General features: G+C 34.6%; 1 protein-coding gene across 9 annotated transcripts in view; it reads right to left on the bottom strand.

The window, feature by feature from the left end:
- Positions 1-21,958, bottom strand: part of Dmd (dystrophin) — a 2,040,854-nt gene that overhangs the window by 987,634 nt on the left and 1,031,262 nt on the right. The window lies entirely within an intron of this gene.

Raw genomic sequence — 21,958 nt, 5'->3', positions numbered from 1 at the left:
GAAATTACTTGCCTCAAACTGTATTTCTCTGATTTCCAAGACAATAGTGATTTCTTTAAGTTAAAAACCACAAAGAGCATGACTGGCATTTCTCACTCGTCTAATTTGCTTTCTGCCTGTGAACATATATTTTATTTTAGATAGCCCATATGATTATAGTATCTAAAATGAACTCAAACCCATCAGTAGGAAGAATTCACTACATGATAATTTCTTGAAACTCACAAATTGAAAATCTCTAATGATATTATTATGACTTAACTGGAGTATCAAAGATATTATCTCCTATTGTTTCCCAATTGCTGTGATTTATTGACTGGTAAGAATATAAAAGCAAGAAAGGAGAATATTTATTAACAATATTACACTTATTTTTATTGCAAGTCACATGAAATTTAACCTGTGAAGTGGGAAAAATTATGACAAGATGCAAATGAAGTAATGTACATGAGTGTTTTATTAGTTTTAAAAGACTGCCATGTTACTATCATATTGTGTTTCTCTTGGCAAGAATTTTTCTTCCACAGGTGTGCAGAACTGCTTGATTAATTTATTATACTCAGTATACTCCTTTACATGCAGAATATTGGTATAAATTTTCTTTTCAACATTGTTCATAAAATATTTTCATAATAATAAAAACTACAAATAGTAGTATATCAAAAGGGAGAGGAGAAAAGAGAGAAGAGAAGGGCTGGAGAAAGAGCAAGAGACAGAGAGGAAAATGGGTAGTTGTGTGGATAAATAAGACAGAGATATAGACAGCCATATGGATAGATATGCAAAAAGTGTATGATCTTTTGAAAATTATTTAACATCCCTGACACATAAAAAAGGATAATAATAACTTCTTTGTGATAATTACATTACTTAATCCTGGCACCTAGTAAGAGCTCAGTATGTTTTAATTATTTTTCACTGTATTTGTTGTCCTTTTAACAATATAGTGATCACACACACACACACACACATACATACACACACACAGACTTCTTTGCCTATATTAAGTCTAATAATATTTTATGACAGGAAGTGCAAGGAATGGAAACAAGATCTTTTATTGTTGATGCTGTTTTTGTTATCTTTTCCTTTTGTCTTGTTTGTTACTTTGTCTTTGGGAGGGTAAGGGGACACAGAAAAAGTGGGAAAAGGGGTGAACAAGTACAGCAAATACAGTGGTACTCACTAGACACTATGTGGGGAATGAACTGTACAACTTGTGTGAGTGGGGGTGGGAGGGAAAACCTGAGAGAGAGAGAGTAAGGGAAGGGGTGAAAGTGCCCAAAAAGAAATGTACTCATTACCTGTCTTATATAACTGTAACCCCTCTATACATCCTTCTACAATAAGAATAAAGTATACTTTTTCAAAAAGAAACTAAAAAAATAAATAAAATACATTAATCCTTCAAATAAAACAGAACTTCTAAGCTGGTAACGAGAGTTTTCGTTTACTTATAGCCCTATATGTGTATAAACATACAGGTTTTTCTCACTATAAGCCAAATAATCAAGGAAATAAACTATATATATATATATATATATAATATATATATATATATATATATATATATATATATTCCTCACTGTACTGGTGAAATGACAAAAACTGAAAGCAGTTTTTCCCAAGGTATTAGAACTGGTAACTGGCAAAGGCAAGAACAGAAAACACAACAATCAACAACCAAGTATCTTTTCTAGCACCCATAGTTATTTTTCTCTCATGACAGCAGTTACACCTCGGAAAGTTAGAAAAATTAAACAATGAAAGAAAATGATTGATACAATTCCAGACACAATATAGTGCAATGTAATATAGTCTTAGCGCCACTACCACCACTACTGTTGCTGCTGCTGCTATGATTGTGTTTATGTTCTTCCTTAGCATTATCATGATCATTATCTACATTTATGTAACTCTACAACACATGACATTTCTAGTCCATCATATTATCTAAATTAGATACATATGTAATTTTGATCTATCATAAATGATACTATAAACCCAGGAAATTTAGAGGTGAATCGAAGGGATGATCACTAAACAAAGTTTGTGAGTTTGACCTTCACTTGTTCCCTACATACAACTTAATGTTCTGCTGTGCAATGCAGCTCATCAAATCCCTCTTAATTTGAGTACAAACATATATATAATGTTATTTTCAAATAATATTATTTTGTAATGCTATGATGTTTAGAGTTTTAAAATACCCATTTAATTTTTGCACAAACTCTGTGGCATAAATGATTAATTTTCCATTTCTTTCTTACTTTTTATATGTATAAAGTAGACTGTGTACAATAGTAAAATACATAATGGAAAATAGGATTTTTGAGTGCGTATGTATATGAGCGTATGTGGCAAATGTATGTGTTAATTTGTGTGTTAATACATTTGTCTTAATATGGTATGTATGTATTATTGTGTGTTAAAATGCTAATGCTAATTATCATTTCCAATTGGTGCTTAACTTTTCTAGTATATAACTTTACTCTTAAAGTTTAATTTCCTACTTTCGTTAGAAATTTTTCTTATTTCTACCTCTATTTCTTCATTTTCATATAGCTTAGTGGTATCTATGCTACAATTTAGAAGGCTAAATAAATCAATCCATGTAAAGTGCTCATATTTACCCATACTACACATTAGACATTAGACATTATTACTTTAATAATGAGAAAAACACTTCTAAAGGACTTGAAATGAAGAATAAGATTTGCTAAGGTAAGTTCGTTTTAAATTTGTAATTTCATTAGTTAATAGTGTTTGCAATTCGGTCATATCACAGTAAATCTGTGTGAAATAAAGAAATATAAGATTCCACCTATCCCCATTCAGGCCTGACTTAGAAAATAACAAAATTAGAGATATTTGTTTTGCTCTTCTTGGACTATCTCCCCCCTTTAATGAAAGGAGTATTTTAAAAAATGATGTGATCATTCTCCTATATTTCATGAATATACTCCTACAAAATGAAATGGAAATTCCTCCTAGCTGAGTACAACTTTGAGTAGGTTATTTTAAATAAACAATGTATACTAACAGTGAACATTTTCACTCATTTGCATGTGTCTGAAGCATTCTCTTTAACAGTTCGTAACTTTTCTAAAGTAAGTCAAATCATGCAATTTGATGAAGATAAATAGCAGCAAGTTTAGCACAAGTTTCTGAGCCTTAAAAGAAGAGTTCACTTGGCCACTGTCTTTATATGGAATACTGAGATGCAGTTATGATGTGACAAACTGATGTTTTATCCTATGCTACTTTTCAGAAAGCTGCATTAATTTTTATGAAAAACTACAAAGTATGAAATTAGCAAAAGAAGGTTATGGCTGAATATGTTTCAAGCAAAATATCATTCTTTTTTTGTTACATTGATCTGCTGAGTCCAGTGGGAATTTCTCCAATGTTTTGTCCTGATGAATCAAAGCTAAAGGGATACACAGAGCCAGCAGTTAGTCACCTAGTAGGGTACCAGTTTATTACCTTTTCCTTCTATGTTTCAAGTTTCAATATCTATGCCTCTTAAATTTCCTTCTTTATTTAGGCTCAATACAATCTATATAATTTATGTGAGATTCTCCAAAAATAATAATTAGAAAAATATTTTATGAACACAAGTGGTTGGCAAGTGTGATCCTTAACAATTCACATGCAATACTGTGGTGGCTCTTAAATTCACTCTATGAAGTAGGTAATATTAGTGTGCCCCTTGGAAGTGGCACTGTAGCTCAAGTGGTAGAGTACTAACCTTGAGCTGAAGAGCTGAGGGACAGCACTCAGGCCCAGAATTCAAGCCCCAGGACCAACAAAAAAAATAGTTATTAGTGTGTCCCTTTATACATGAAAGAACTCTTAGTGAGCAGAAACCTACATGTACAGATAATAAATATTCACTGACTATGCTTTCCTAATTAGGCTATAAGTAATCGTCATAAAGTAGGCATATAATAGGTATCTGTTAACAAAAGATTGAAAAATGAGCTTCAATACAGTCTGCCAATTAAAGGTAAAGAATTTGGACCTTTAAAGCATGGCTGTAGAAAAGAAATTCCTGTCACATCTTTTATGATCTCCTTAAATATTGGTAGTTCTTCCAAAATTGCTGAGTAGAGAAGTCAGTGATTGTATTCTACTACCATGAATGTGGCCATTTGTTTTAAGCATCTTTGGGTGAATAATGTTAACTGCAGTCAAAGTAGCTAAGAAAGAAGGTAGGTAAATTAAGTTGTAGTAGGTATACATTGCTTTACTATAACTATTTATAGTTGGATGAATGTTTAGGCTTGAATGAAAATGGATGGAGAAATATATACCATCTAAATGTTATTATTGGAGGGGGGAAACAATATCAATTTTCCCCCTCTATGTAAATCTCTCATTTGATGTGTTCCAGTGAGCACATATTACTATTGTATTTTGTTTTCAGATACAAAAGAGTACAAGAGGGAAAACCGAGGTTAATTTAGAAGAGATAATACAGCTGAACAGAAGCTGCATTGCCTTATAAAATGGTATTTTGATTGAATTAGAAATCAGAAATAACTGGAGTCAATGTAAGCATAAGAAATAGTTTTCCTTTCAGAGTGGCTTCAAAAGTAATATTACTTTTTTTCCCCTCAGGGGTAAGGATAGGTTTAGGATCTGATCTAGTATTCTAGTTATAGTCTTATTTATGGACCAGGTGATCAATTCATTTCTTTATCCTTTTACCTCTGGAAATGAATGATGTGGTTAGGCTTCAGTGATAAGGTGATACAGCTTTTTCCAGTTTTCTCTTCTGTTTCTTTAGGCATTATTATATAGAAATGCCATATAGAAATGCTGTGAAATAAGATTGCTTCATTCAAGTAATACCATGAGACCTTCCTATTATTTATATTTCCATAAGCATTGGCAGCAGGAGTTATCCACAGGAGCCCTCACTTTTCTGTTTGCTCTGATAGAGGCTGTTCTTAAACACCGTTCCAAATCCATGGAGATCTTAATTGATAGATATCACAGAGGCACTCACAACTTGCCAATGAAACAAGGATTATTTTTTGTTGCTGTTTATCGACTATTATGGCTTTACTCTGTAATTTATTAGAGTACCATTGGATCTTTACTGCTGTCACTGCACTACTATTCCTTATTTTAAAGAAATGTCCTTAAGGTTAGAAATAGTGTATAATTGTTTGCTCTACCATCCCAACAAGTGGCTGTGAATTCTGTGCTGATACAGCATGTAAGAGCTCCATTGTATCTCGGAAGAGATAATACCTGCATATTCAAACATATATTTAAATAGCTCTGGCCATGAACATATACACTCTTTTGGACGAATTTGGGCATATGCATTAAAACTTACAAAATAGCAAATTCAATGTGTTAAAATCTTATAACATATCTGACAGAAGAATAAAACTGGAGAATTTACTCCATCATTTAGTAACACTTTATTTAGGTTATATACCTCATATGGGCCAGGTTACAATGCTTCATCAAGTCAGCAAAAATGTTCAATTTCAAAGCAGAAGACTGTTAGAATTGATTTTTAGGAACACATATTCATGTATTATAAAATATTTTCTAATTCTTATTCTTATAAAGAATTGGTTCATTAATGACAATTTTTGGTCTTCATATGAAAATAATTTTCTTGTATAGGATCATTTTTCTGGACAGCTCCAATGGTACCATAACATAGCAGATGCTCAGGGGTTTCACTATGATTTCTGAGAGTAAAAGCCAGAAGGCAAATGTTCTTGGATCCTATATTTGTCTCTTGACTTACATTTTTGAATAACACACACATACACACCCACACATAGCATACAATTTTTTATATTCAATTTCAAACGGATGTATGCCCTGCCCCTTCTTTTGCTGATAATAAATGTGTGTTTATTACAGTCTCCAAAGAATCAAAGTGCTCTTAGACATTTCTCTTAGGGTTCTATTAACCATTGCTCTTTTAAAAGTAGAAAAATCCATGGATTTTTGAAATTGTAAAGTCAGGGGCAAAAGAACACATTCTTAAATATTGTGGAAAAAAATCTCCCACAAGAAATGTCTCAAGAATTTCCAATAATTCTGCTACATGTAAATAGAAGAGAATTGGAAAAAAAGATCTAATTTTATTTTAGGACCTTCAAAGTTTCAGTAAAACATTAGGATACAAATATGGCTTTTATGCTCAGTTTGAATATATGCTGGGACTTTCTTATTCTAGGTAATACAAAGAAAACGATATTAAAAATTACAGAATATATTGGCACATGAGTGTACATGTATACATTAAAACATATTCACTCTGAGATAGATCTTATCAGAGGAGTTGCTAGATTTACTTAGAAAACAACAGATTCATTTATGATGTCTCTATTAGTTTAGTTATTTCAGTTGCAAGCAAAGGAATAGATGAGAAGAAATGTATTACTGATATGTTTCTATACTTTTCTTCACATTTCCATTTAAAGTCTAAAATTCTAAAGTATAAAATATCTTTTTGGATTCATTTTGTTAGGAATAATAAATTAGTATGTAACTATTCATAAAGAATATTTATAAATAATATTTTTGATTAAATCTTACATAGCTTCCACATACAAGGCAAACCACCTAGTGCTTCAGATAACATACGATACTCATGTTTAAAGTAGCTCAGCGACTGAAGGGACTTTAAGCTCTAAATCACTTGGAAAATTATCAAAATCTAAGCTATAATTTTGATCACACAACATAACAAGTGTAGCCCTAAAGAAAGGGAGTGAAAATATATTGCAATCCACATTACTGCAATCATCTAGTTTGTGAAAGAAGTGTACTTTAAATCAAATCCTCAATGATTTCATAATTTGTTTTCAGAACTTTACAAGCAAGAGTATCCTAAGGAATTCAGTGCTTTCCTCACAAGACCAAAGCAACAGTGCATGAAATTGAACTCAAAAAGAGCCACCATTCTGTGTGACTTCTTGGCTGACACAATTTAGATATTTATAGCTTTACGAATGGGCCACTGGAGAAGAACTTGAAGCTTTCTCTAGCCAGGAAGGATTAATGAACGTGTGCACCTGGTAATTACACCACTCCATCTTCCTGAAAGCCCTCATGCTGCCTCCGTGGCAGAAACTATAATGAAAATGCATTGAAAAATATCAATCTGCAATTCCACAATTTAATCTAAATAATTCAACTTGGTATCTCCCCCCCCCCACATTCCAGATGTGATAACAACATTGACAGCATTTGAATTTAAAACACAGAAGCTGAAAATGCCAGCCTATTATTGAACATGCCTCATTTCCAAAGTAAATCTCATGAGTAAAAAGATGCTATAAATATAGCAAAAAAATGACAACATTCACATGTACTGTTGAGAGCTCAGAACTGTTTTATTTTAATAAAACACAGAATGCTTTATAAATAATGGCTTTCCTTCAAGGCATAGGCATGTGCAATGATTAAATCACAAAGTAAATCCAAAGTGCAAAGGGATCTTCTAAGTCCAGTTACCTGTGCTGCCTCTTTCTGAACTCTGAGAGCAAACCTCACTTGACAACTTTTACAAATATAAAAGATCAGTCATCCTCCTTGATTGTTCAACAATATATTAGTTGTAAATTTACTTAGCAAAAGACAGGTAAATAATGTAATGTCATAGCCTCCAACTCAATTTATTGCAAAGCATTTACATCTTAGAACTTGAACAATTCAAACTTTTGACAATAGTACTTTTGTTCAAAGAAAACACAATATAGTGTTTCAAAGTACTGCTTTTGATTGTGAGAGTACAAAGAAATTTGATAGTCTAAAGAAGGTATATATATGCATATATATATATATATATATATATATATGAAAGCTGCTTAAAAAATTCAAGGTACTCTAAGCAAAGCAAGGCTTTATGACAAAGTTTCATGCTACTCACACTGAATTTTAATAACTGCTTCAGTAAAGAAGAAAGGCAAAATTTAACATAAGCACACATAGTAAAAGTTAATTGCCTTAACCCACAGATACTAAGATTCCCTGAGCAGGAGTCTCTTAAAAACACCTTTAAAAGCAGAAGAAGGCACAAGTTGTTTTTTTTTGGGGGGGAGGGATTGCCTGTTAAAGGTAAACTCTATTGTTCCTTGCTGAAGTACAGAAGAAATAAATGTCCTAGAAGAGGAAAGTAGATACGAATTGCCCCCTCCAGAGGAGCCAAATTGGCTGTAAGAAGACTTTAAAAGCTGGATGACCATAGAGGCTCAACGACCTTACAAATCTGGGCTACTTGTACTAGCTGTTGTTTATTATCATTAATAATAATAATTATTATTATTATTAAAATTTCCCCTACAATGATGTGGCTTAACTTGAGAAAATTAATTAATAGAAGGATGCATTTTTAAATGCTTTGATCCTCAGCCGTTGATTCTGCCTCTAACTAGCTATTACAATATCACTTAATCGGGACCTCAGCCTTCCAAGTACAAAAGCACCTCCTCCCACCTACTGCTCACTCGTTCCTGCATCAGAATAGAAGACTTACATAGAGGCTGCCAGACTCACAGAAGAGCACTTTCCTCTCAACAGATGTCTCCGGGCTTTTAGGCGCACACACACACACACACACACACACACACACACACACACACACACACACACACACACACACACACACACTTGCCTACCTTAATAAGGTGTGCAAAACCCCCTTCTTGTACCCACTGATGATTTCAGTTGAGAGCAGCCAGCAATGCCTCCGCACAAAGCTTTGCCATTGCTAGTGTGAAGAGAAAGAGCTGCTGGGATGCTGAATGGCACATCAGCCAACTTTGTGTGTAGCAAGGGCTTTAAAGAAATCCTGGGCTGAAGCTCTGCTGGATCATGGATTGGACTCAATTTTACTCCTTGCACAGCCTGCATTATCCAATGAAGATTGTTTCTGAAAGCATTTAGAACATATTTGCCCACATATACGCAGAGAAAAATAGGCTTGTTTTTTGTTTCTTTAACAGTTTTTTAAATCGCTGTGGGAAAATAGAGACCTTATACTTAAGGTCATTGTAAGATTCATGAGAGACCTGTATGGACTGTGTGAAAACCGTAGCCACAGCATCTAGACCAGAGTAACCATTTGATAACAATTTCTTGGAAAATATTGCATATTTAACTGATGACCAGGTGAAATTGGAATGTGCAACCTTATTTATCTGCTGTGATGAAAGTAAAATTGTCTTAAGTGGACCCCTTGATTAGAGAGTTTGTTGGACATGTTTATGATTTGCTTATTGCCCTAGCAATTCCTAATGTGATAAATGGTAGTTTATTCTAATAATCCCAGTCCTCAGTGAAAGAACAACAGAGCTCAATTTAGCTGACATATACATTTAAAGTCAGCTTTGTGCATACATATACTTATTAACACTCTGGAACTATTCTCCGATGTTTAATGTAAATGAAGCCTGTATGTCAGACTGAATAAGACCCTCTGTTGTCAAGAAAGTTGTTGTCTTATACAACTTTATACCCTTAAATTCACAGATGTATCCTTTACTCTGTTACTACTCTATATAACAACAAAAGCTGGCAGGGAACATGCAGATGAATCCCTGAATCCACAAAATAATGATTCCAGAGTTCGATATATCACAGAGTCTTTCCAACGACACACACTTAGAAGCAACTTCTGAAAAGGGCCTGTGTATAAACACAGGGAGTACAGATCAGGACAGCTGAGGAATACACTTAATTTGGTAGATGACATCCCTGATGTATCTGATTTTATTGAGCTGTTTAGGAGAATTTCCAGAGATTATGATACACTTGTTTAATAAATGGAGTAATTAAAAGTGCACCCAGAACAAAACAGGTAGTTAATAACCTAAGTGGTGCTGAAGTGTTTATGTACCACAACTATTCTTCACTGCCTATTACACCACCTCTAAGTATCCTCTGAAGAACTACTCAGCTTATATACACAAGCCTGTTGGTTCTGCACAATAGTATACATATCTCCAAGAAGACCTGTTTATACCTTGAGCCTCCTTGCATATCACTACATCCAGTGTTCAATAAATACTTGTCATATGATGAGATAAAAGATTAACGAAGGAGGAATACAGTGATATTTCTATCTTCAACATTACTACCACAGGTATCTAATTCTAAAGGAGTTATTACTTGGGTTATCTAACTTTTCAATATACTTTTCTTCTCTCAAATATCATCAGCAGTTGCTTTATGGATAGATTAAATTTGATAAAATGTGATACTTGAGCTGCTATTTCAGCACCATATCTGGAATGCTTAAACTACTTACCCAGCTTGGCATAGGCAAATGCATGCAGGTTTGATTCTCTACCTGACTCCATAGCTACAGATTTTACAATAGAAGAATAGAGAGGGGCCTTTTATTTATACATTATCAATATAATTTGGAAGCAAATAATCCTTCCCTTTGAATAGCTCACAGCCAAGTAGCCTTCAATTGACAATGGACCAGTTTTTTCTTGTCTAATGCTGTCACCTGCATCAGATAGGTTATCAGACACTTGTTGGTAGAATGCAAATTGAACATCCTGAGTTGCAAAAGGATCAAAGCACCTAAGCATTGTTCAGAGGTGCTGCTCATGATTGTATGAAACAGAAAACTTGAAAGGAAAGGTAAATTAGAATGGAAAGAAATTTTTACTTTAAACATGTATCTAAATCATTGGATTTTAAATACATATACTTCTTGATATACTATATTGTAGTCCACTAAAGGCCAGTAGCTGAGTTGGATGTGATGGAGGGGAAAAAAAAATTTGAAGGAATCTTGGCTCAGACACTTACAAGCTGGGTGACCTTGTGTAAGTCATTTAAAGTTTCTAGCTTCAATTTCTACATCTGTGAATGGAGCTAATAACACCTCATCAGGAGGTGAGGAAGGGATAGATATTAAAGAAGAAGAAGCATTCCTCAAAAGTTAATGCAACACAAATCACCTGGGGACCTTCTTTTAAAAAAATGGGGTCCAATTCACTACGTCTTGGGTGGTGCCTGCAAGTTTGCATTTCTAATATGCTCTCAAGCAGTGCTGCTGCTGCTGCTGTTCTGGGAACCACACGTTGACTAACAAATATCAGTGGAAAATACTGCTGCTCTTCCAAATAGCAGTGACTTGGTGTCTAGGTGTGATTTTTATTTAGTGCAACATTTTCCCAGCATCTATTCAACCACCAATTACTGGATTCTTATACTTTGGTAAGTATTGTGAATGATAGGAATTTTAGAAACTGTAGAACACGCCTGTCACAGGAAGCTTTTGATCTATGTGTGAACTAGTGTCATTTGCATCCACCCAAAAGGTTGGACACTGGATCAAAATATCTGTACTTTAATAGTTACAAAACTTCCTGTTCACATTAGCATAATTTACCCTTCTATCATCTTATTATAATCTTAACACATTTCTAACTGAGCCCTCACATTAAAACTTCTATCTGAAACCAAACTTCACATTCTCAATTAAGTCTGGCCTCAGTTCCATTTCTACAACTACCAAAATTTGTCAACATGGTAGCCCCCTTTGTCATAGTAAATAATAGCTCAACCTTATCAACAGATAGTAAAGGCAGAACAGGCTTTACTATCATGCTAAGTACTTTATGTCCTGTTGATATTTGGGTAGCTGACATTCCAAATATGGAATACATAGATATTTGAATAAAAATGTCCCATGTAGATAGGCAGTGTTGCTGTAAGATGAATTAAGGGACTCTAGAAACTTTGTTCATCAACACAAATAAATATGCTATTCATGTATAATCAATATTTTTCTCTGCCAACCTAGTTTCATAACCAGTCTTGGACTCTCTCATTTATATACCCTGTCATTTGGATGGCACCATGAGCACACCTATTGGCTGTGATATAGTGTGGGACAGATTTATGTCCCAATGCTTCACTAGAATTAAGTGAGAGTGACATTAACACAGACTAGGTAAAAAAAGGAAATTATTTTGTTGTATGTGATGCCTAAACTTAAACTTAGAAGGGTCAAGAATTGGAAAAAATGCATATAAGTGAACACAACAATATCATTGCTTTTTTTTTCTTCAGAGAAAAGCATAAAAGTCCATTTGAGGAGATTAGTAAAAAATAAATTTTGGTTCCACTAGTGAAAAAAAAAAAACCAATGTATCGTGTTATGTTGTTTCTTACGTGATTGCCACTCAATGTGTGGGAGCAGACTGGCATCGTTGATCCAATTCAGAAACTTGTTAGAAATTCAGAATCCCTGGCCATTTCCCAGACCATCTGAATGTGAATTAGTTCATTAATAGGACCCAGTTGATTTTTATATACATCAGAATTTGAGAGGTACTGCTCAAAATAACATCCTAGAGGCCAAGTTAATCTATAACAAACTTTGTATTTCTGCAAAAAATGCTCTATGTCTATTCATTTCTTCAAGAATAATATATATGACCTAGTACCTAGGAATTCAGCACCACTTAGAATGGGTTAGATGAATTAGATGAATATCCCTATTCAGTATTCATTCAACAAACATTTATTGCATGCCAACTTTGGTCTGACTTCTCTGAAAGCTTGATTTAGAAACAATCTTACACTGATGACTGTGTTTTTAATTCAGTCAACTTTTCTTGGCCAGGACAAATAATTATGAATCTCCTAGCATAATGTACTCAGAATTACTTAACTCTATCAGGCATTGGCTCAAACATGAATGGTTTTGTTGATATAGTTTTATAGAATTTTTATTGCAATGATATTTCCTGTATGAGAACTTGACCCACAGTACAAGTTGTAGTACAAGATACCAATCAATATTTCTTTTTTTAAATGAACAATATGAAATGCTTGCATATCTAAACTTTAATATTAGAGAAATAAGATGGGTACCACTATTTTTGCTAGCATATTCAGAGGATTGTCTCTTAGTGAATAAAAACTAAAATAAATTCTACACATGCAGAATCTCTGTCTTTTTGAACTCACAAGGAACTTGGATTGGAGTGAGGAGCTCTGGAAACTGGCTAGTCTATTTCATGTGTGTTTTAATTTTGCTTCCTAAACAAAGATATAATGAAGAGAGTGAGTAATGAGCTCACAGGAAAAGAAAAGATTAACCAGGAAGGTTTCCCTAGCAGAGGACCGTCTTCCACTTCAGTGGGACAAGGATGTGATTTTCAGTCTTCTTCCTGACATGTGAGTCCTTCTAGCACAGACCATGTGCTTGCTTAAGTGTCCACATCACTAAAAATGCTGCATAATTATGTTCTGCCTGTATCAAGAGCACTTAAAAGTTTAGAACAAATGCTTAGACGTTACTGAACAAACAGGCTGGGTCCGCAGAAACAGTACAGTGGAAGGGAGAGTTTTGTCTGAACATCCCGAATCCATTTAATCACTGCATTGGATTTGAAACAATGGTCATTGTAATGAAGATTTTGCCTAATCTTCCATGACTTAGAATGGTGTCTCCACACAGATGGCTCTCCATGTTTTTCACCTGGACCCCAAACAGATGACTCTCCATATTTTTCACCTAGACCCCTGGGTTCACCTGAACTCACTCTTAATGACTTTACTAGCATGTCTAGTAAACTTTCAAACCTAACCCAAATTTCAAACCAAATAGTTACTACCTCTAGCTCTATGCCATTGACCCTGATTCTCCCACATTTTCCCCATGCTATTCATCCTACCTACCTCAGAATTATCCTTTGTTTCATAACCCACATCCTAATTATGAGCAAATTGAGTAGTGCTAACTTCCGAAGATTTTCAGAATCCACCTACATCCTTTTGCTTGCACTGAAAACATCCTGGTTCTGAATCACAATTATCTTTCAGTTGAGTGACTTCAAAGGCTCTCATGTTCTTATGAGCAACTCCACTGACAGCTCTCTATTTGACAATCGAAATGATGTCCAAAAGTCTATATCAACTTATCTCACAAATTTCTCAAAATGATGATTCCATTTGTGCCAAATTCTTCAAAAGGACAAAATTACACAAATGAGGAAAAGAGGACTAGGAAGAACTCATGTTTTTTGTTTTTTTTTCGGTCGTGGGGCTTGAACTCTGGGCCTGGGTGCTGTCCCTCAGCTCTTCAGCTCAAGGCGAGCGCTCTACCGCTTGAGCCACAGCACCAATTCCGGTTTTCTAGTGGTTTATTGGAGATAAGACTCTCACGGACTTTCCTGCCAGGGCTGGCTTTGAACCATGATCCTCAGATCTCAGCCTCCTGAGTACCTAGGATTACAGGCGTGAGCCACCAGCGCCCGGCTGAACTTATGGTTTTGGATTGGTGTATCTGCAAAGGTAGATGTTTAGTGATTGACTCATTTGGTACCTTGGACAACTTATATGATACTGTATGTGGCACAAAATTGTAAAGAGAACACACAAATGAATATATGTAAAAACTAAATAAGGCATAGGAACTGTACCAACATCAACTCCCTGGTTTTCCTACTGTGTATAGTTATGATGTTAATACCATTAAGGAAAGCTGGCTAAACAATACTTGATACATTTGGATTTTTTTGAACTTCCTATAATTCTATTAGCATTTCAAAATGAAATGTTTTAAGACAATATTCCTCATTTGCTCTGTATCTTACCCAGAATACCTTTCATGCAGATAAATGACAAAGTCACTGACTTCTGGGAGATCACTACTCAAAGTAGCCCTATCAAATCTACCCCAATTGAAGTACTTAAAGCATCAATCTTCTGTCACCACTTCCCTTTTCATATCCTGTCGGCATTCTTCACCTTTTTAGTGAAACACTATTTCTTTTTTTCCCTACTTTTATTAACCCCCCACTGTTAACTGGTCTGAGCAGTGGGGTTCTGTTTTAGTGTTGAGGGTTGAATTTAGGGGTTCTTAAATGCTAGGCAGGCGCTGTAGAATGAAGCCACATTTATGAAAATATATGAGTTAGTACCTGGCATACAGTGCACATTCAATAAGTACTTGATAGATGGATGTGTGAACAGATAAAGTTACCAGGAAGTGTAGTCATGCAGCTTGGTTTAATAAGGAATGTTCAGTCTGAGAAAATTAGTCACATTCCTTGACATTATTTTAAAAAGAACCAAAAAGGAAAAATAAAACTTGTTCATAAGCTTCCACAATGCAATGAATGATAAGAAAACCATTGTATTAACAGTTGTTTTTCTTCTTAGAATGCACTTGAGTGTTGCCGTGTAGAACTGTGTTATAGATAGAAAACTGCACATATGTATAAAAATAAGTTACTTTCCTGGGAAGAATCAATACAGGCAGTCCCCAGATTACAAATGGATTGTGTTCTGCACATTTGAAAGGCAGCGGTTTAATGATCTGCTAGATCCTCTCTAACCTTTCTAGTTGGGTTCACTTCACCCCAACCTGTGTATTCAGCCGTACCCTCTCCCTGGAACCAAGCCTGTCCTTAAACAGAGGCACTTACTGTGGCTAGATTTCATATGTTTTACCAAAACATAATATTTCATCTACAAATGAGCCCAAAATTGGTATAAATAATTGTAGTCTGATTTTATGTGCTGTGAGTAGGAGGTCAACTTCTTAGATGGAGGAGCCCTTAACAGTGTAAGTTACATTTGTGGATTGAAACATGGGATAGGAAGGCAGGTGCATCTTGAAATCAAACTTTCACTCTGATAATTACTACCTCTGTGATATGAGTCTAGATTCTTATTTCTTTATTTCTCCCAATGTAATGAGACTGCCTTCCAGTGTTAATTTGATGACAACATAAATAAACAGCACAGAGCTAAAGTTACATAACATCTATCCTATTGTTTCTGCCTCTGAGGTACAAATGATATTTTATATATTGTGATAACACAAAGGACTACACAGTCCTTGGTCCTTGGTACACTGTTAGCATTCAATAGATGCCTTGTAAATGATTATTCAATAAGTATAATTAGCACACTGTAGAGAGATGAATTTAAGGATAAGGCAAGAAATTCTTTTATGTCTGAGACCAAACCCTCTTAAACATTTTATTCATCTTCTACCTTCCCTGCTGATTCTCTACATATAGGATTGCAAAAAAGAACTTGTATCCTACCTTATCCTCTAGTGGGAAAAATATTAGGGAACTTCCATTTACCTTGTATTTCTATTTTGTCTGAATTTTCTGGCTCAGTATTTAGTAAAATAAATTCCATTTGTATATATATATATATATATGTTCATTAAAAGGAAAATAAAATTATTCATGATAAACATGGATTTCTTAGTGCAATGTCCTTTATTTTAGTAGGTAGTTTTTTCCCTGAAGCCTGGGATGTACCAACTGAAGACATCATTGACCCAACGATGAGAATATAAAAAGCCTTATGAAAATTGCTCATTGATGCCATCTTTCTCTGGGAGCTTTTGTTAGCTTTTGAATTGAACCTGGGAAAAATGTCTCCCCTAAATCCCAATTTCCCAAACTAGAGTGCTGATACCTAGTGCAAGTTCTCTCTAATGTTAGGTCTACATATTCAATTATGAAGTCTGAAATATTAGGCAATCATCTACTATGCGAGTTATCTCTCCACATTGCTCTGACACACTGATCACTTGCTTCCAACCCTACTGTATAATTTATTATCTACTTCCTCTCAAAATAAATGAATGGAAGTGGTTTTCAAGAAAACTCTTGGGATATATTATAAACTACTGTTTAATACTTAACCTTAATTTTCCCTGCTGGGTCCAAACTGATAATTTTCCTGCCTTTGATAGCTAGTGCAAATAATTAGTACCTCTCCTCTGTATTGCCTCTCTGACCTATTAAGTCTTCACTTGATGGTTTCTCATCCATGAATATGCTAGGATCACTTACCCAGGTGGAGTGAATAAGTTTCAAAAAATATTCTTTCCACATAAACTATATGATATGTGTATCAATCCGTGTAAAATATCTAAAAGCCACAAGTCCTCTATGTCACCACACTTCTTTGGTTTTTCTCTTTTCTCTTTTGAATCTATTAATTTACCTATTCTTTATGGTACTGGGCAGGCAAGTATATACCTTTTAGCATTTAGCTATGATTCGTCTGAAGAAGGAGATAGATGTCTGTTTTAAGTGTGCTAGATATTATCGTTAAATTCATAAACTGACCATGGTGACAATTGACAATATTTCCCTATTAAACAGTAAAGACTATGAGAGTTAACTCTCTGAAGGTGACATAGATTTGTCAAAAACAAAGAGTATGGACTCATTATAGTTAAAGCTTTTGAACTGTGTTTAGAAATTACTGCCTAGACAAGGACAGTTAACTGATATATATATATATATATATATATATATATATATATATATATATATATAAGCTTGCATTATACATATTGCTCATCACTATACATAATTTGTATTATAGTTTTGTCCCTGGGGATGCTGAAGAACAAAGCATTCTCATTGTTCCCCAATAGACAGCTTGCTGTGGAAACCAAAGCAAAGTAATAAACATATTTTAAAAAATTTATTACCTAATTCACATTGCTTCAATCTTGGTGTTTTAACTCCCTAAGAGCATGACCAATTTGATTTTTAATAGATTTCTTGTTGTGGATTATCATATATGTACATATATATATATGAGTGTGAGTTTGTGTGTGTGTGTGTGTGTGTGTGTGTGTGTGTGTGTGTGTGTGTGTGTGTGTGAAGGATTTCCAGGTAATTTGGTTTAAGTATAAACCATTATTTTTAAATGAATGACTAAGATATAGGCATATTGTATTCATTAACTGATCATTTTCTCTGAACCATTCTTACTGTCATTATTGACATTGGAAATGGGATTGGGAAACCACCATGTAATGATTCACATTGTGCCCATTTCTTAACTTTGGCATATCTATTAACACAGTGCTCTACTGAAGCTGGCTTCCAGCACCGTGGTTAAATCAAACATTTGTAATATCTGCTACAGCTTCTTAAACTAATGACTGGGAAGTGTCATTTCACAATGGGAGATCTCTATGAATACATATAGAAGAAAATGCTGAGGACCCAAGAAAATATGGACAGAGTGATAATGAAATGCCATATAGGGTTTTAGAGGTATTGAGAGGAATAATATTAACTATAATAAATGTGGCCTCTCCATGGGAACATCTGTCCAAAATCAAAGACCATATGCCCCTTCTATGAAGTTGCCATGGAGGAGCATTCAACTACTTCACTTACACAATTTTTATGTGGAGCAAAGATGGGTGTCATTATAAGTTTTAATTGAAGTGAGAGAATTAAAATTTTTGTTATTGTATTTTATTTTTACTCATTATCCTCTTACAATGTGCACATTTCATTTTTGTCAGTCAGATAATGGCAACAAAGGAAAAGCTGATCTTATTATCTTCTCACTTTTAAACAGAAAAATAGCAAAGAAAATTACCAACCACAGGGTTTAACTTCAATATTATGGTAACAATTACTTTTACTTAATGATTTGTTCTATAATCTGCTTTGGCAAGTACCTTCTAATTTTTTTAAAAATTTCATCTGAGAATATATATATATAGATATATGTATATATGCCATATATATTATACACACATTTATTAGACCCATATAGAGAGAGAGATAGCCATACATACATAGATAAACATGTATATACATATGATTCTAATTAATGATGTGTATGATGTAACTAATATACTTGTTATTTTAGATATTTTTTTAATTTAATTTTATTTTATTTGTGAACATACTGTACAGAGGGGTTACAATTACATGGGCAGGATAATGCGTACATTTCTTACCGTACATTTCTTACCATGCATTGCAGCCTGCTCCATTGGTTTACCCTTCACATCCCTTCCCAGCCTCCCCCCTCCCCCCCAATCCCAATCCTTCTCCTTCACCCCCTTCCCCCCCCACACCATCCCATGGTTTCCCTTATTTGCAATATCTAGTATATGTATGAGTCAAGCGGAAAAGGTCAGATAATGTGATGTCAGGAAAATGAACCCTTAGATGTGTATTTTAATGTTTTTTCTTTCATGCATGTGTTTCTAACCCATTTATAAGATTATCTCTTTGTTGCTTTGTATGTCCCTCCCCCACAGTATAACCCCTGCTTTCACTATATTTGATGTCAGTATAACTTGTGGAGGAGATGGGGAAAAACCAGTTGTTTAAGGATACAGGTGGACCTGTTGCAACAATGAGAAGTACAAGTTGTCATGTCCAAAACGAGCTTTAGATATATTTTTATTAAAGAGAAAAAATAAGATTATGAGTACCATGGATATTAAAATAATAAGATAATAAGTAAATATCATGACGCTTACTTTGTGTGCTCATAATCTTTGGTTGGCTCTCAGATCTATTTTTCTCATGTCGCATGCAACCTATATTTAACCCAAATGCTTCACTTGACATCCTACTAAGATTTGCTAATGGAAAACAGTAAAGGGAGACTGGCCAATGGACATAAGAAAGAAACAGACATTTTTATTTCTGCCTTCCTTGTTCACATTCGCTACAGATTTAGTATTCACTGGAAAGATTCGTTGCTCTTGGTTCTAAATCCCAATGAACAGTACCCATCCTAGATCCACCTGTAGTACACTTCGCCTTGTCTCATAGTATCCCCTCCCCACTTTGTTCCTATAACCCTAGAGGTGATAGTGGTCTCAGCATTCTTGCTAATCTCTGATACTTGCTAATCACTAACCATTATTGCTTGTTCAGCTCTTTAACTATTTCAACACTTTTTTTTACTGGTACTTCATATTAATTTCTAACTATCAGATTAGAATTTGGCAACTTCCATACTATTGAAATATTAGGCAGGATTACTCTGTGTTGTGATAGGCTTTCCTGAGTCTTGTAGGATGTCTAGCAACATCTTTCTGAGTTTACACAATAAATGCTAGTAATATCTTTACCATTGTGACAGAAATGTCTCCAGACATTTCCAATTGTACCCTGGGGAGTAGAATTGCCTCTGGTCGAGAAACACTATATAAACTTGCAGCAACTTCTATTTGCTATTTGACTCCTAACTGATATACTTCCTTGAACTGTGTTTACCCATTATTCATTCAGACATGATTGAAATAAGAAAAAGTAGTGATAGCTATCTCTCTGTAAACTAGTGAGATTGGTAAACAATCAAAGCTTGTTGGTAAATTAATGAATAAATATGGTTGAAAACAACTGTATTATCTTCATATGATTTTCCTTAAATTAATAAGTACTTTATATCACCTAATTATAAATGCACTGATGGTAATGATTAATTTTGATTAATCATCATTGTGATTCCTTCATACATTGTAATACTACATACATAATAATGTTTGTACTAAGGAAAGTAAAATGAAACATCGTTTAATGTGGTTGACATAGGAAAATATAATCAATGACACTAACTTTTTGGGAAAAGCAACATAAAATTATGATTATAGATTTTTCCACCTTCATACAATGCATATGCCATTTCTCATCTCAAAAACAGATAAGGATTTTGTATAGTGGCTGGAGCCTGAAACCCTAGGTACTCATGAGACATAGGTCAGAGTATGTAGATTCTTGAGATGAATCTTGGCCTAGAAAGTTTACAAAACTTCTGTCTGGATCTATCGCTGAGTGTGTTGGCATGTACCTGCTAACCCAAAGACCTGGAGAAGCACAAGTAGGTGGATCAAATCCTAGGGTAGCTGAGGCATAAAGGAAGACTGTGGAAAATAATCAGTGCAAAAAAGGGCTGGAGCTGTGGTTCAAATGGAAAAGTCCCTGAGTTTATTACACAGTACTGCTCCCCCCAAAAAACATTAAAGGATATCATAATCCTAATTTTTTTATTGTGAAAATACCCTACAGAGAGGTTACAATTACATGAGCAAGGTAATGAGTACATTTCCTATCAAGCATTGTTGCCTCCTCCTTTGTTTCCCCTTCCCATCCCTTCCCATCTCCCCTCCCCCTCCCCCTGTCCCCCCACCCGGTGCCAAAGTTGTAAAGTTCGTTTTTCGACGTCTTGTACATCTATTTGTTGCAATGGGTCCACCTGTATCCCTATTTAAACAATTTCTTTTTGCCCTTCCCCTCCACAAATTATACCAACATCAAATACAGTGAAAACAGGGGTTATACCATGGAGGAGGGACATACAAAGCAACAAAGAAATCATCTTATAAATATGTTAGAAATAATCACAAGAAAGAAAAACGATTTGAGTCCTTATCTTGGGGTTCATTTCGCTTAGTATCAACTTATTTGACCATTTCTGCTTGTCTCAGACATAAAATACTAGTTATTGCAAATAAGGGAAACCATGGGACCTATATTTCTTTGGGCCTGGCTTACTTCACTTAATATAATTTTCCAAGTCTTTCCATTTCCTAACAAATGGGGCAATGCTATTCTTTCCTCATTTTGTATTTAGTAAATCTATCCTTTATTAATACTTCTGTTAATACATTGTTTGGTTAACTTTGCCCTTAAGCATCAGTGGCAGGAAATAAAGTTATTGCATCACATATAATGAACTAACACACCATTAATACAACACAAATTTTCAGTGAAAACACACAGATTTTCTGTGTACTTTATTGTAGATATAGGAAAATAGTTCAGAATTTCATATAGGTGATGAAAGAGAAAAGAAATATGTAAAGATACTCAGTTCAAGTTACTCATAATAATTTACATTAGTTGGGAAGGTGGCGCAGTGTTAGAGCATTTGCCTTGCATGCCTGAGGCCCTGGGTTCGATTCCTCAGCACCACATAAGCAAAAAGAAAAAAGCCAGACGTGGCGCTGTGGCTCAAGTGGTAGAGCGCTAGCCTTGAGCTGAAGAGCTGAGGGACAGCGCCCAGACCCAGAGTTCAGGCCCAATGACCGGACCCCCAAAAAAAAACAAAACTAAAAAAACTAAAAAAAAAAATAATAATTTACATTAGACAAGTTAGTATATAACTTGCTTAAAATACATGAATGTCAACATAGAAT

This window comes from Dipodomys merriami, unplaced genomic scaffold, assembly GCF_024711535.1.
Source record: "Dipodomys merriami isolate MVZ:Mamm:240054 unplaced genomic scaffold, mDipMer1.0.p SCAF_3, whole genome shotgun sequence".
Lineage (NCBI taxonomy): Eukaryota > Metazoa > Chordata > Mammalia > Rodentia > Heteromyidae > Dipodomys > Dipodomys merriami.
Note: the sequence above shows the minus strand (reverse complement) of the source record. Positions and strands in the feature narration are given on the sequence as shown.